We start from the raw sequence: 16,309 nt of genomic DNA on the forward strand, positions 1-16,309 counted from the left end.
ATACATCATGTGTCATCAATGTGAGGTTGATTTGACGTAACTTTGAGACCTGGTAAGGATCAGATCTAGTCCTTTTATTATTTCCCGATAACCAAATCCTTGGAAATGAAAACAGGTGCACGCTTGGGAAAACATTAGATTGAATTTCAGCCAAGTAAAATATGTTCATGATATGCTTTTAAAGGAGGTGATGGTGTAACCAGAGAGTGATATGAGGAGGTGTGAGAAGGATGCCATCACCCCTGCGAGCAGAGCATCTCTCTTTTCAACCTGCCTTGTCATGTCAACGTGTGTTGTTTTGTGTTGTGGGAACGTGTTGGTGCTCCCACTGCGGTTACTCTGCCTCATTAGAAAACTAACACACCACACAGACTGTGTGTGTCAGCTCTGTTAAGAGTGCCATAGTGTCATAGCTGCACAGCTCATCATAAAACAGGAAGGACTCCTCCTATCAGAGACACTCAGTAAAGGCCGTCCACTTTGAAATGTGCAAGTCTGCCAGCGTTATTAACACATATTCATTAGATGCAGCCTTCTTTTAGAAATACAAAACGGGAAAATGAACGTTTACTCTACAGAAACATGGCTCTGTACTATTTTTCTTTTTAACTCGAAGTCACCTGGTGGCTTCACTAACAGTTAAGACAAGTAATGACGCTTTTTTAAAAATAAGAAAAATAAGTTGAGAGCAAACAACTCAACAATTTATTATTCTTCAACAATCTGTTACTTCTTCACTTATTTGAGGAATAACACTTTAAATCGTGTGTTTCTTTCTTCTTTTTTTTAAATTTTATCTTCATTTGGAGAATAAACTTCATCGTTCATCAAAAGCAAATTTTGCAGGAATTGAATCTTTATTCGACGTTATCCAGGACAAACTCAGAGGTCCAACTGGATGAAGTGACATTAGAGAAGAGACAACAGCCTTCTGCACCACGCAGTGACGTGACAGAAGAGCCAGAGGTGTCAGATCCTTCCTTCAGTCCTCAGCGGCTCAGCTCTTCCTGACAGGTTTAATACGAAGGGGCTTTAAAAACATTAACTCGGTGAAAGCCATCTGTCAGACACGGAGGGGCCGCTGCCGGGGCCGCTGACATGTGGACGACGAGTCCGTGGCCCTTTAAGAAACTCCATGTTTTCTCTACATGATGCGTCAACATAAAAAAAAAAAAAGCGGATGATGCTGTTATGTAAAAACATGCCGAAGTGAGCCGTAGTTTGCAGGAGCTGAGTGTTTCGGTTGTTTTTTTTAAATAGGTAGGGGGAAACCCTGTTGGCGTTTTCAGTTGATCGTGTGGAGATTTTTTTTTCTTCTTTATTTTTTACGCGCAGCGCGTGGAGCAGAGCAGTTTGGAGTGGAAAGAAAAAAAAAAAAAGAAAAACAGGCTTCAGCTGATCAACTCAACATGAGTCGCCTCGGTTTTCCTCGTACACCTGACGCATCTCTCTCTCGCCCTCTGGAACTGATCTTCCTTTTCTGAGGAAAAAAAACAATATCATAAAAAAAAAATCATCTCCGCTGGGTTCAATCTTCCAGCCTGCGAAGCGGTAAGATTAAAAAAAACAAAACGCTTTTCTACTCTTATCACCACTCAGGCTAAACTGAAAGTGTCGAGCAGGACGGGATCGAGCAGTGAGACGTTTGGGCTGGAATAATGTGTCGGTTTACGGGCGGGCACGCAGCTCCTTGCGCTCGCTGCTGATCTGGAAGCCTCGGGGGCAACTTTTGGCGAGCTGCACGGCGTTCGCTGACACCCGCGGGCAGGTTGAAGGGTCGTGTTTTGTCGGCTGAGTGGAGGCACAGAGCCTCGGCTGAGAATCCGGCTCGTGATCGCAGAAAATGTCACACAAGCAGCTTCATCTTGAAGCTACGAAGCTTGGACTCTACCGCGGAGTTCGGCTGCGTAGGTTTCCTCTTAGGTCAAAGCTTTGAGGAGCTTAAAGAGGAATGATAATGTTTTTTTAAAAAAGTGGGTTAACAAGGCGTGCTCTTGTTTGGTTTGGATGTGGCGCTGACGCAGTTCAAACGTCTGAGAATGAAAAATCCAACCCATTTCTGCTCCTCTGATGTAGATACTTGTTGATTTTCTGCGCCAGTAAACTTAGTATCTTTTGAAGTTCCGGGTAGTTTGAATGCAGATTTGATTAAATACCCATTTTGAGTTGTAAAATCCTCATAAAAATACCATAAACTAACTGTGCTGGAATAACTAACTCGGAACTCGCTTCGGGGCGATTTGTTTGCACAATTCCTACTTTTGATAGAGTGAAGTTGGGTTTTGCAGGGGATACTTGCAAATAACACATCCCACAGTCCTTTTGGCATGATACAATGGGACATTTTGGCTTGAATCAGTGGGTGAAACTTGCTTTTGGAAAAAGTCTCCTGCTGTATGGCTGACAGGCCATCAGGGTTACAATGCCTCACATACAAGTTGCCCAGTGAGTTCTTCTAAATAATGTTGTTTGTGAACAGAATACTCTTGACAATGGAGCTCTAGTCAGTTCCCCGCTGTGGGTCTTGACATGGCTGTTGTAGCAGCATGCTGAGCTTTAAAAAAAGCACCGGCCACACATGAGCTATAAAGCTGGTTATCAATCCTGGACATAATCCCATTATTTCTGATGAACTGTTCTGCCTCGTGGCCACACAGAGAGATGGAGGAACACGACGCCCTCCCAGCTGTCCCAGAGGGGACAATACTTCAGATACAGGCCACATGTGGTCAGAGGACGAGGCAACAAGACCCGAACAGAATTGAACATAAAAGGCGTTGAGCACTGTGGCTTATTGACGTCCTCTTTCTTATTAAATCCATGAAGCTATTTTTCATAAGAGGAATAGATGTTGTGAATGTGAAAACGACTTGCCACCCACAGCTACACTGGAAATACTGGCAGGCCCTTTTTCCCCGAACCATCCCACCCTGTGGGGGGCTGCTGTGTGGTCGTAATCACACAGAGGGATGTTAAATATGATCGAACAGGAACTCGCAGCACATCAGGCTTGATTTCTGAATGCTGTTCTTGTTTTTTAGTTTTATTTTCCCGAACAATCGCTTTTGAACAGATTGTCCTTGTTTGTTGATACACGACTTCCTCAGTTCCGCAGCATTGTGTGCATTTAGTTGCTGCTGTTTAACTATTTCCACTTCACAGAGTCCCAGAAGACCAGACTGCGGGTTTTACATTAGGGAAAAGAAGTCATAACAAGATGTAAAACTGCGCTTTCAAAGTTTATAGACTAATCCGATTACATCACAGTGAGGATGTTTCTGTCACTGGGAAATATCTTTTCATGCAGCTCCCTGCTGAGGACTACAGACTGGACAATCCAGGTCAGGCTGATTAAAAAAGAAAACGTTACTGCTGTACACCTAAATCACTTCCTTGTATTCACCTCACCGTTTAAACCAAAACGTACACCTTTTGATTCTGGTTTTAAAACCAGACTAAAAGAATTGTACAAGATCAGCTGTCATTGGTCAACAAGCGCCCTGGAGCTTCTAAACTAAAGAGCCTTGGGGCAGATGCTCACTGCACCCTGCAGGGAATCCTTTCTTGTGATCTTTGCATATGGTGCAAGTGGAACAAGTTTTATTTGGAGGAAAAACCAAGGCAAAACGGCACAGTAAGATTATTCTCACACACGGATGAATTGGTTAGGTTTGCCACGAGGAGCTGATCAACACTAGATGATTAACGGTTATTTCATGAATGAAGACAGACGTGTGCGGTGCATGCAGCCCTGTAGGTGTGCAGATTGCTGTTTTGCAGGAAATGTGAAAATCCACTCGCAGATACAAAGAGTGAACAGTAGCATTCATTTATGAAAAAAAAATAAAATGATACAATTCAGAAATGATATATTTCCATTGCCTGTTGTTCACTGGTGGTCCTGCGTTCTAAATGATGGGCATCAGCCCATCGATTGACCGCACTTCAGTCATTTGGGTTTGGTCTCCAAACTGGAGGGACTCTTGGAGAGCGCCACCAAACTCCACCAAAGCCATTATCCCAGGCTTGCCAAAAATAATCCTGTTTGGTTGTAGGAGTGTCTCTCTGGGCTGAGAGCAGGATAAGGTGTGCTGCTCTATAGCCAGTAGTCCTCTAAAAGCCATTAGCCAGCCTGTCTCGCTCTGTCTCTGTTTCCCTGACTCACCCTGGCGTGGTGTCAAGACACAGCTGTGAAAATTACAGGTCTGTTTCATGGAAACGGAGAAGAAGAGGAGGCAGGGCTGTTGTGGAAGGAAAGAGAAGGAGACCCGCAGACTGGCGTCAGCTGTCCACCGGTCCACAGCTGCAGTGTATGTGGAGCCTTCAGAGCCAGGGTCCTGCTTAATTCACACACACTGGGATTGTTTACATGGGGTGGGGGTGTGTGTCTGCATCTGTGTGTGTTTTATGGGTCTCTTTGGCAGAGGCCAAATGGAACAGAAGCTCTCAGTGAGACTGACAAACATCAGGCTCCTTCAGTGAAAAGCACATGGCACCAAGCGTCCTTCAGTTTGGCAGAGGCTAAAAGCATGACTGAAGCAGTGGCAGGTGGGCAGGCAGGCCACAACCACCACCTCCCTCACCCCCCCTACTCCTTCATCCGCTGGGCTCAAAATCCAGCGACAGGCCTCCCCTATCAGAGAGTCATTGTTCATGACGATGACAAGAATCTCTTACAGTCCCCACTCACCATGATACAGTGTTTTAATCCATCACTCGCTTGTCTTTTGCCCCCCTTGTCACTGTCTCTCACAGAAAGTCCATGTCTAACCTCTATGTATCTGCAAGGAGCTGTCAGGCAAAGAAAAACAGGAGGCTGAACATAAAAAAAAAAAGAAAAGCACCATCTGATTTTTACTGAGTTTGACTGTTCTCCCGCTAAGTGACATGTGAGGTGTGAGATTCCTTCCCCTCTCCTCTCCGGTGTTTCCCTTCGATTTTTCTGAATTCAGTCATCACCGCGCTCTCTATCTGGTTCTCTCTTTTTTTTTTCTTTTTTTTTTCCTCTCCTCCCTCCTTGCTAGTCAGGCTGCCTGGCATCTTGCCGGGTCTCTTTGAAGAGGAACAGTAGAAGTAGATAATTACACTTCCTGTCCTGGATCTGCTCTGTAGTGCTGAACTGTCATCCGTACATCTGTAGGATGCATGCTGAGGCTGGCAAACAGCTCACTGCCTGCTCTGCTGTGTTGCAGACTCAAGGTTTTAGGCTTGATGTTAGCTTCCCTGTTTTCCTGAAAACTTGGGTTTTGAAGTTGAGTTTTGATTCTACACGTGTGCAGTTAAGCGTCTTTAATAGAGTCGGTCTACAAAAACCTCGGATCATAATGAGAAAATTCCCTTTTACTTCCTTTTGAATTGCCACTGTTTCAGGCTCACTCTGTGGTCTGTCTTCTCCCTCGTTATTCATTCAAGATTCAATGGATTTTATTTCTGTCTTTCTTTTTGTTAACTGGCGTGGCCAAATTCAGCCTCAGATGTTCTTTATCCCCCATTTTAAGATTTTTTTTTTGTAACTCCACCGAAACGCCATCTTTTGTGAAAGAGTTATTATCACACACACACATGCAAACTGGCCACGTGTCCCCACCAGCCATGCATGACACAAACATTTCTCTCTCGCACACCACACAGAAAGCCCTCAGTGAGCAGGCGGTGAACGGGCAAACAGTGAGGCTGTTTACACCTGATATTAACATGCGTCCTGGGTGATGTGGTCACACAGCTGCGGGGGAGTTCAAGCCTTGTTCGTGTGTCTTTATTCTGCAGAGCTGTGGGCTCTGAAAAGCTATTGATCTGGTGTATGTTTTATGTTTGAACATGGGTACAGTACACAGTATTATTGTTTAAGTCGCTGAATCTCAGTTATGATTTTGACGTGAATATTACTCTGCCCACAACTGATGTTGAATCACCCAAGACGCACATTAGAAACCAGGAGAAAGCAGCCTAATGACATGATGCTGAAGTGGTTAGAGGGGATAAGACTGCCTGAGTGACTTCACTATATGACTCATCATACTGGAATCCTATTTCGCTTCCTTTTCTGCTGTATTCTTAAATCAATCTGTCTTCATGTTCATAAACACTGCGACATTAGGAGAATATTGAAAGTTCCAATGAAATCAGTCTTATATACCGTGCTATAAAAGTCATTTCCTAGATATTCTTAATGGTATTTCAGAGTTCATCATATCCTGGGAAATGACCGAAAATGACCGTGACTTATCCTGAACTCGAGGACTTGTACTGATTTTGGAAGCGAGTCTCCGCGGCTTCTCTTTGTTCAGAGATGCACCTAGAAGCAGTGTGCTGATCTTTTCAAAAGATTTTTAAATTGTACGCTTTCTTACTTTATTTTCTCCAATATAAAGTGTATAAATGTGGTTTATTTAAGCCTATTGAACACTGGTTAGAAACCCTTCTTTGGTCTTTTGGTGTCTTCACCAACTTCTTTATAAATGAAGATCAGCTGAGGTGCTGTTGCATCGTTTAGCCTGCGTAGTTATTGGGGCTTTAATATCTGACTTTTGAATCATAATATTACCTCCTTTAAAGATGTTTTTTATGTGTCATTCGAATTTCACACCATTTTGTTTCTGTTCCAAGACAGCCAAACAACAAAATGACAGTACAGGCAGAAGTTGCCTCCATGAACCGCTGGAATTCGGTTAGTTAGGTGTTAAAAGCACGTATAAACAGTCATGTGCTCGTAACCTTCTTTAAAATGATATTGTTGTGAAGTTAGAAGAAAAAGTCTTAACTCTTCTGTGTATTGAAAAGGGCCACAGACCTACTTTTTTTTTCTAATTAAACCTTTTCCTTACGCTGATGCTCAGACTTTCTGTGGGTAAAGTCTGAGCTCTGACTTTTCAGGGGGGGGTCAAGCAGAGAGGGAGATCAATAAAGTATTACAGTGTTATTTCACTCTCCCTGATGCCATCCCTCTTCCTTCATGATGAAAAATTTATCACTGTCAGTAAACATCTCCTGAGATAAGAGCTTCTGGGGCAGGACTTTGTTCAAATACGGATGTAAGACCAAATGCAGAGCAGTTTGGATATAACTGAGGTGGAAATGGTGGAAAACACAGTGTAAAGGATCAAATCTTGAGAGGAACCATTCGTGGATTTTTTTAATGTTTTTTCAAGCGGCTACACATAATATTTTTAAACTGACAGAACATTACTCTTCTGCTCCTCACTCACTTCTCTGTAGTATCATTTATTGGCTGTCAAAGGGAGAAAAACAATGAAACTCCACAGAGTGGCCACAGCTCTGAAATTTTCAGGGACTTTTTGTGGTGGAGCTGCATGGGAAAATGCAAATTCCCACATCAGACTGGAGTTTGTGTGAACTCTTTCACAGCTCTCTGCTGTAATGGCTACAAAATGTCAGGATGAGCCCACTTGTAAGCAGAGCAGGTCTGAGGAATTCTTTGTGAGAAAGTGTTCAGCCTGTTGTTGCTTTATGCCTTTTCCCTCTTTGATTATTTATTAGCTCTTAATTATTTTGATATATATGACAAATGATAATCAATACTTGGAAGTTGTCTGCAATAATATATATACATATATATATATATGCAGTAAACACAACTCTGTGATTTCAGAGGCATACTTTTGCATCATGTTTTGCTTCACACCAGATATTTACCAGGATCTCATAGAGACAATATTCTGCTGTCTTACTCCAGTTGCCTTCTAAAATGTCTGGAACAACTTATCGGGACATTGTTCAGAGTTTATCTGTAAAAATGATTTATTGTGCACACATTTTTCATCAAGCAGCAAAGTTGCAGTTAGTCCACTGGTGAACATCTGGCAAATATCTCTCTCTGGACCAAATGTGAGTAAAAAAAAAAAAAAAAAAGAAGAAGAAGAAAAGTGGGTAATTTGGCCAAAAATGAAGCTCCAAATTAATGTTGTGCATTATATGAGATATTAGTCATTACTGAACTTTATTAGAAATTCACAAGAATGAAAAAGATTAAATTGTTTGAGATTAAAGTAACAAATTTACAAAGAAAAATGATCTGAAAAGGCTGGTTACGCTCCCTCACACTGCAGACGGTCTCAGTAAATGGAGCGCTGCACAACACATTAGTGAAGAGATTAAACAATATGAACCTTTGCACTGTGTCCTCCTGTACTACAAAGCTCATTTGAACTGAACTAAACTGAACTGAGATGTAGCTACTGATGTCCCTTGTATCTGTCCGCTCTGTTATATTTTCTCAGTCAATCACTCCGTCCAAACCTGTTCTCTCCTTCTGAATAGGCTCAGTTCAGGCTACCTTTTCTTTAGTGTCTGGATTCTCACAGAATGATAACACTGTTGTTGTGTGACAGGGTGTAAATAACAAGTGTTTCCTATGTGCTGATTCCACCAGGAATTTGTACTTTGATTAGGTGAAGGTAAAGGTGTGATGAGGCTGATCCTGACCTGCTCAGTGAAGTCAGTTAGTTCTTTTTTCTTTTTTTAATGTATTAGTTAATGCATAATAAGTTTTCAGAATGAATTTCTACCTCATGCCTGAATCAATGCCAAGCCAATATTAGTGCACCCCAAACATTGCAGGAAAACATTTAGTTCTGCAGGTAGGCACTGTGCACCTCTGTGCAGAGTGTTTATTGCCGTGCAGGTCAGCTCTCAGCAGTCTGTGCTCCCTCTTTCCCCCGGTGCTCACGCCTCATTAACTCAACACACTCAGCTCCTTTGCAGCTGTTAATTACACATCGTAAAGCTGATATTGATGAGGACAATCAGCATTAATTACAATTAAGCTCCATTTTGACTGCATGCTAACTTGATGCCATAACAGCTTCCCACTCTGTGTGTTCTTTCCATTTTTTAATAGTTTACCTGCTCTTTGGAGCAGGTATTGACGCGTTCCTATAACTTGAACACCTACTGAGTGAGTCCAGCGCCTGAACGGTCATCTTTAGCGGTGTGCATTTAGTTTGTATCATAAAAAGCGACTATTTGTGTTTGGCGAAGAAGTGATTGAGGTAATGATAGATGAGCATTGATCGTAATTAGATTGAATGCATCATTAAAAGCAGAGGATACAGCAAACAAGCTTAATCAAGAGGGTTACATCCCTCTATTTTCTGCTGTCACTAATATGAGAAAAAAATGACTGGAGTACTCCCACAGGGGTTCATTTGATTGAAAAAATTCTCATTAGTGAGTTGACAGTGATCTTAATATTTAATGACATATGTTGCCGTGACACTGTGGTGATTATATCACCATGTTTTAAATGGAGATGCTCCAGTTGATAGTCTGGTGACCGGCATTGTTTTATCGGCCTCAATCGGTGCCCGAAATGTGCGACTGTGTGTTGGTCAAATTTCCACCCATGAGCTGCGGGGTGGGACATAAAGCTTCCAATTAATGTGTTCAAGGCCAGAATAGGCCACGGAGGAAGAAGCAGGAAAACCATTTGGAACAACAAACAGAAGACTCCAAAGTCTGAGAACATCATCAACTTGCTGATTATGTGTCCATTTTGAAGAAGCTAGCAAAAGAAAAGCGGCTCCACTGAGCAGTTAGATTTATTTGGAGAGCTCTGTCACATTTCCTTTTGTCTTTAGATGCATAGCCTTTACAATACTCAAGACTGAAAAGTGAATGTCTTCCAAATTCAGACCACACGTTTTTTTGTGTCATTGACTCGCTGTATTGTTCAGCTATTATTCTTCAGCTCAGCAGTTTTTAAGTCTGTGTGTGTTCACACTACGCGGCTCATCTGTGAATGTAGGTCACACACTACAAGATTTTTAACCTCCCAACTTCGTGAATCAAGCAGTTAGAGCTGTCTTTAACGTTACACTGTGAGACAAGCAGCTCCTGGTGAGTCAATCTGTTTTTCTCACCTGGCTGTTAAACAGAACTGGCAGCTTCTTGGCTTCTCTTCCTCTTGGACAGAGGCAGGGAGAGACCATTTTTTTTTCAACACTGAGATCACAACTTCATTATTAATGTTGTTATCTGGAGATAACCAGGCTTGTTTTCTTGAGATAATGAGGTTAATACATTTTGTTAGTTTAGCCTTGCACAGTTTATTTTCCCATCGCTGCAGTCAGCGGGATCGTCTGAAGGGCATCTCCTGGCTGAAGCAGAGTTGGTTAAACTCTTATCTGTGCCCACAGATGCCACCGTCTGTGCTCAAGTGCAGATATTTACTAAACTCAGTGCTGCGAACAGACTTACACTCTCTGATCTCTGCTCCTATTCTCTCAAGTATGTTAGGATCGAAATACCAAAGAGGCATGGGCGTTCTTGCCAGAATTCAACCAAATTCTGTTCAATTTTCAGTCCAAACAGACCATACGTTTGCTTGTTGTATTCCCATCCTTGGTTTCCATCTCTCTTCTCCCTTCAGCCCATCTCTTGCTCGCTCTCGTTGGCTGTAGTTCCGGTCGCCATTACAGTAAAGATGTTGTGAAACGGTGTCTATTAAACCTAACTACGATATTAAACCTAACTACGATCTATCTTAAACTAACCCAAGTAGTTGCGATGCCTGAATCAGATCAAACAGTGGAACAACAAATGAAAGCAAAAATAAAAGCTATCTCGAGATGGTGTCAAACTCTGGTACTGTGTTTGTACATCTGTTTTTTTTTTTCAATGCTCACCCGCTGCTTTGTGTCACTAGTTCAAAATGAAACACTCCAGAAAGGAGTTTCCTGTCATCATCTAATGTTGCTGCAGCCAACCATTGGTCTGTATCTCACAACCATTGTTTTCCACAGTTAGGTGACGTTGAATGACATTTTCCATTTTTTTGAGCCAGTCATTGTGAGGAGATGTTTACATAACCAAAGCCTCAGCCCTGGCGTTCAGCTCTCTGAAAATGTTCCGTTATTCAGAAAAGCAAAATATATTCATCCAGACAACAGCACACCAGGAAACTTAGTAAACTCTCTTTTAACTCTCCCTGTTTAGCGAGGTTTGAATAGTCTACAGTGAGGTTGTTTTTAATCAAAACATGGACTGATGTCTAGATCCTTGAAAAACTGTAAAATGGCCATATTCTGTACTCATCAATACAGCAGAGATTTTCTTTTCCTCCCCTGTGTTCTAAATATTTTATGGCCTCCACTTTAATGAAGTCCAGATTTGAGCACTGTAAATACTTCTTGAACAGACTTAATCTTTTCACAAAGGGCTGATTTTAGCTTCTTCTCAGAGTTTGCCACTTTCAGGTTGTTAATAGATGTATGCTTCTCAAATCATGTGGGGAGAAAACAATGTCAAGGCGAGGGCACCGTGAAAAAAAATTAATATTGATAAATAATTCAATGGTCCTCACAACCCCACTTCTCTCCATTTACAGTCCTCTATACCAAGAAATTGTTCCATGGCAACTGGTAAAACATATCCGTCCATGGTTTGTGTTGGCAGACTTTGGGAGGACTTATTAATGTTCATGTTTCAGTATACATCTGGGGAGATCTAGTGTGCTTTTTACATGAAGAACTTCTAAATATATTTGAATGCTTTGTGGTATTTCTATAATTGTTGCCAAATCAAGAGCTGAGATGTGGATATTTTTAGTCTTTGCCTTGCTTGTCTCGTACATAAAAACATAAAAGCTGTCTGAATTTCATTTAACTTGTTGGAGATGTATAGCATTGGTTAAAGAGGAGCCCGGGATCTGGATCTCTGTCATTTGAACAGGGAATATGCAGCACAGTAGTCTCTATATTATGCCTCCAAGGAGCCGGACTTTCTTGTAATCTTTTAAAGTGGTCTTGAGCAATAGTTCTCCAGGCTTTCTGAAGGTCTTTCAAAGTTTTCATTTGGACATTGGCTGCTTTTTCACTCATTTTCATTACAGTGCTTGCACCTGATCATTTCAGAGGAATGTGTTTGTTAAGCCCTTTAACACTGAGCCATGAAAATTTTGAGCACAAAAAGAAGCACCTAACTAAAGGGATGAGCCAGTAACAGAAAAGTTGCCAAAGAAAACTTTCAATTGTATCTTTTGGCAGTTACCGGCAGCCTGTCACTATAAGATATATCACCTGTTCCCATTTCTTTAGTTGCATCTCAGCTATGACAGACATTAAATGTCTTACAGGCATGAAATAGTGTTTCTGCACTAACATGGTGATTCCCAAAGAGCTATTAGCTGATAACTTGGCATAACTCAGCATGGCATCCAGTCTGTCTTAAAAATCTATTGAAACAAGTGGAGGACAAATGAAGAAGTCCACGCCTGAGGAACTATCTACAGTGGATGAACAGTATTTGAAGAGTTCTTTATAAATCTAAAAGGTCAATCAAATACCTGACGCAGGAGCTGAGAGATGTATCTGGACCTTCAGCTGATCCATCTACTGATGGCCAATGCCTCATCAGAAATGGTCCCATGAAAATGCAGAAAAATCCCGTTGGATTTCCATCCATCAAGCAGTACCATCTGGAAAGCATCTGACTGGCAACTGGGTTCATTTTTCAGAATGACAGTAATCCCAAACAGACAACCAATGCAGTCAAAGCAAAACTGGATAGAAAAGCAGGATGGAACAGTAGTGGCCTTCCCAGAGCTCGGACCTCAACAATAGTAAACCAGTGTGGGATCAAAGTGACGGAGACCAGAAGAAAAGGAAGCCAACATCCAAAGAAGAGCTTTGAAATGTCCTTCAAGAAGTCTGGAGAACTATTCCTGAAGACCACTAAAAGAAATTACATTAAAACCTTTCTTTGAGGGTTCAGGCTGTGCTGTCAGCTCAACGTTTATTGATTAATTTAGTTCATGAATCCTTATTTTTGTCATCAGAAGATGCTAGACTTCAGTTTGACCTCTGCCATTATTCCCTGCTGCTTTGGATCTTGTAGTGTTGTGTATATATTTGTTTTTAGAATATCATTTCAACATGAGCTTGTTAAGGAAGGAATATTTCAGAATAACCTTGTGTGGGACCTGTGTGGTTCTTGCATATTTGTCTTTAAGGACAAGGTCTTGATGCTTGTACTTCTCTGTAGATGGATAAAGATGGATGGACTGTGGATAAGTTTAAAAAAAAGTTTTATGATCACATGATTGCATTTTACTGTTTTTAATTCTGAAATATTCCCACCTTGTCCTCTTAAACGTTCATATCTAAACTGACAGGGATAAGTTGACACAAGAAGCCTGGGATCTATTTTTTTGTAGTTTTTGTTTTTTTTCTCATTTGTTTGCTGTCCTTCTCTTTAGGTCTTTCCCCAATCAGGCAAAAAAAGGACTTATCCCTCAGCCTCTCTCAGGTGATCGCGTGCTGGGGGGAGTTAGGGGGGCACCGGCTCAAAAATAGAGCTAGTTTCCAGGAATTAAATTAGAAAAGAGGTGGCGGAAAACACGAGTGCGCGTCTCACACGCGTTCAAGGTGGATGGAAATGGACTGCGAAGCGTGAAAATATCTGATGACACGGTTTAGTCCCTGTAGGAATGTTACAGTGACCGTGATTTTTTTCGGAGGGATGTCCCGGTGCAGCGGCGAATGTGAACGCAGGCAGCGCATGAATATTATCTCCAGCATGCCACTTCGGAAGTAGGTCACCGCTCACCGATTTGTTCACCATGTCTCCAGCTACTGTGGGCTGTTTGGTCCGCGGATCTCTCCACTGCTTCACAGCCGCATCGAGTGCAAACTGACCGTCAGAAACAGGAGGAATCTGAAGGTTTTTTTTATAATTCCCAGCGGGACGCACAAGGTAATGGTGAATCACGTAATCCAGTCACAGTTGGGGATGATGGGGTCGGTTGGTCGCCTGCTTCAAACAACTCGACTGAAATGCGAGCTCCTGGTCGTTATTTACATCAACTATCAGCTGTTTTTGAAAGCCCGGCCGATCGAGGGTGTTCGCGTGCGTTATACCCTGAGCTTTTTTTGCCTTTTTATGTTACTTCTGATATAACAGCTTTCACTCTTGCCTCGGCATGCTGTCAGATTAACACTGTCCACCACCACAGCCAACTACAAGCTCCAGTAGGCGAGTCTCTTCTCGTTCATTTTTTTTTTCCCTCACACAGTCTTATTTCAGTGCACGCGCTTCCCTTAAAATGCATTTTCTGCTCCCGATCCATGTGTGGATGTAGGTGTGTTTGTAACTGCTCGCCTCCGTGTTGGGAGAAGCGAGGTGTTGTTGGTGGAGGGTGGTTGGTGTCGGCGGAGGATTGTTGAACTGCCGATTATCTTCAACAAAGTGGACCCGGTGGTGGTCACAGTGTGAAGCCGCAGCGGCTGAGATTCCTGCGGGAGAGCTCCTGCCTCGGGGCTTTTTTGCTGTCATGATGACAGCTCTACACCCTGTCCTTCCCCTGAATGAGTGCTTGTGCTTCCTCCTCCTCCCCCTCTTCCTCCTCTTCTATCCGACTCCTCACACGGCTGAAACTACAGCCAGCTCCTACACCATCGCCAGGAGTGAAAACCTGTGCCACAAACGTGTCAGCGAGTAGGTTTTTGATGTGTCGGTCATGCTCCAGTTACTTGCAGTTGCGTAACGTTCTAAGAGTGCGTTTTCCCATTTAAATGGCGACATCAGTCCTTCTCAGATTCAGGCCAAACCCTCTGAAAAGGGGGTTGCAGGGATAATTAGGGACCGAAGTTTACTCTTGAAACTTAAGTGTTTCAGAATTGCTCCGCTTTTTTTACGCCACTGCGTTTTGCTTGGTGGCTCATTATGGTGCGAATGAGGGTTTTAGATGGAAAAGAAAAAAAAAGAGGAGGGGGGGTCATCAGATCTGCTTCGAGAATAATTAGTGTTGTTGCTGGTTTCGCTGATCAAAAGTTTAAATGCTGCTTCTGCGTTTCGGGATCAGCACTTAAACAGAATAATTTTCTGTATCTGACTTTTTGTACCTTCGCTGAACATTTGCGGTGCAGGATGTTTGCCTCTGCGCAACCCTCTTTCCGAAATTATGGTAAATGGCTGGCACTTTAATAGCACCCACAGAACACTTTTATGATGTGTTACTCATTCACCAATACACACACCCTTAGACAGACGGGGAGGGGGCACAGAGCTCGCTCTTCCTCCATCAGAAACAATTTTGGGTCCTGTGTCTTGCCCAAGGACGCCTCAGTGTGTGATGGGTGGACAAATAAAGATATAACGAAGAACATTCTACCCGCATTGTGCGTTTAATGGCAAACTGTAGAGACATTGGTATCCAGTATTGAAATTGTAGAATTTCGTTTATGTATACATTGGTTGTTGCCCAGAAATAGTTTTTCTTTTCTGCTAATTCTGTAAGAAATCTGAAAATGTTTTTTTTTTCTGTGCATCATTAGAAAATAATTGAACACAAAATTAAGGTTTTGTACCAAAAAAAAAATTGTTTTATTGTCACCAGTTCAGCTAATTATTTAGTGGGCCCTTAGATGAATCTCTTAAAGTCTTAACATTTCTAAGTAACCAGATAAAACTATTTTTGCTTTCACAAACTTGGATGGAAGGTTCTCTTTTAAGTTAAAACTTGGGAGGGGGGGAGACCTTTTGTCATGTAAAAGTGGAGTGTGCTTTCCATTAGAAACTGTGTACGATACGTTTTAAACTTTTTAGTGAGGGCACAAGCAACCAGTGTTCCTGCTAAATGAGGCAACAGAAACAATATGGAAAGTCCTCGGGGGGCCAGAAGTGGCCACGAACATAGAGGAATTATTACCACCTGGAACTCTCAATTTATATTTAATCCTCACATGTACAAGTGTCTCAATACAAATGTTGATATTTTCAGGAATCTGTGTCTGCGTGTGGGTGGCAGTGTGCACTGAAAAAAAGCACCTTTAACCTGCACCCTGCTTTTAGTCGATTTTCTTATTGGCATGAAGAAACACAAGTGAAAATTCGAGACTGAAAAAGCTATCATTCGTCACTGTGGTCAGTGTGTGGTGGGTCTAGTCAGAGAAAACTAGTGATCCTCCTCAATGAGCTACTGTCCTTCATCTGTGCATGCTTGTTCTATTCAAATGGAACAACTTGATTTGATATCCACAGACAGAAACTCAATGTGAGGCTCCTTCTATCCGCTTGTTTGTTGGAAATTAAATTTCGCCCTTATGGACTGCATTTCACGGTTCACAGAGTCATTCGGCAATGAGGGCTGTAAGACCGAACGGTGATATAGTTTCAAACTGTCCCTTCCAGAGATTTGACAAGAGTTAAAGTGGGCTTGCATTTGTTTACCCACTTATCTCTTTATATATTGAGGTACCTTGTTCTTTTTGAGTGCAGGAGATCTTGACCCAGATTAGAAACAGACGGAGAGAAAATTTAAGCAAGCTGTCGAATGACTGTTGTTTACATGCAG

General features: G+C 42.1%; 1 protein-coding gene across 2 annotated transcripts in view; it reads left to right on the plus strand.

Moving 5' to 3' along the window:
* Nucleotides 1-1,181: 1,181 nt before the first annotated feature.
* Nucleotides 1,182-16,309, plus strand: part of bahd1 (bromo adjacent homology domain containing 1) — a 29,478-nt gene continuing 14,350 nt past the window's right edge. Inside the window, exon 1 of one of the 2 annotated variants that reach the window (XM_072364887.1) lies at nt 1,182-1,551. The gene's annotated coding sequence lies outside the window, so the exon portion shown is untranslated. Of the gene's footprint in view, nt 1,552-13,540; nt 13,711-16,309 lie in introns of those variants that run through there. The other variant, XM_072364888.1, reaches the window with a different exon arrangement.

This window comes from Leuresthes tenuis, unplaced genomic scaffold, assembly GCF_036924035.1.
Source record: "Leuresthes tenuis unplaced genomic scaffold, fLeuTen1.0.hap1 SCAF_15, whole genome shotgun sequence".
NCBI lineage: Eukaryota > Metazoa > Chordata > Actinopteri > Atheriniformes > Atherinopsidae > Leuresthes > Leuresthes tenuis.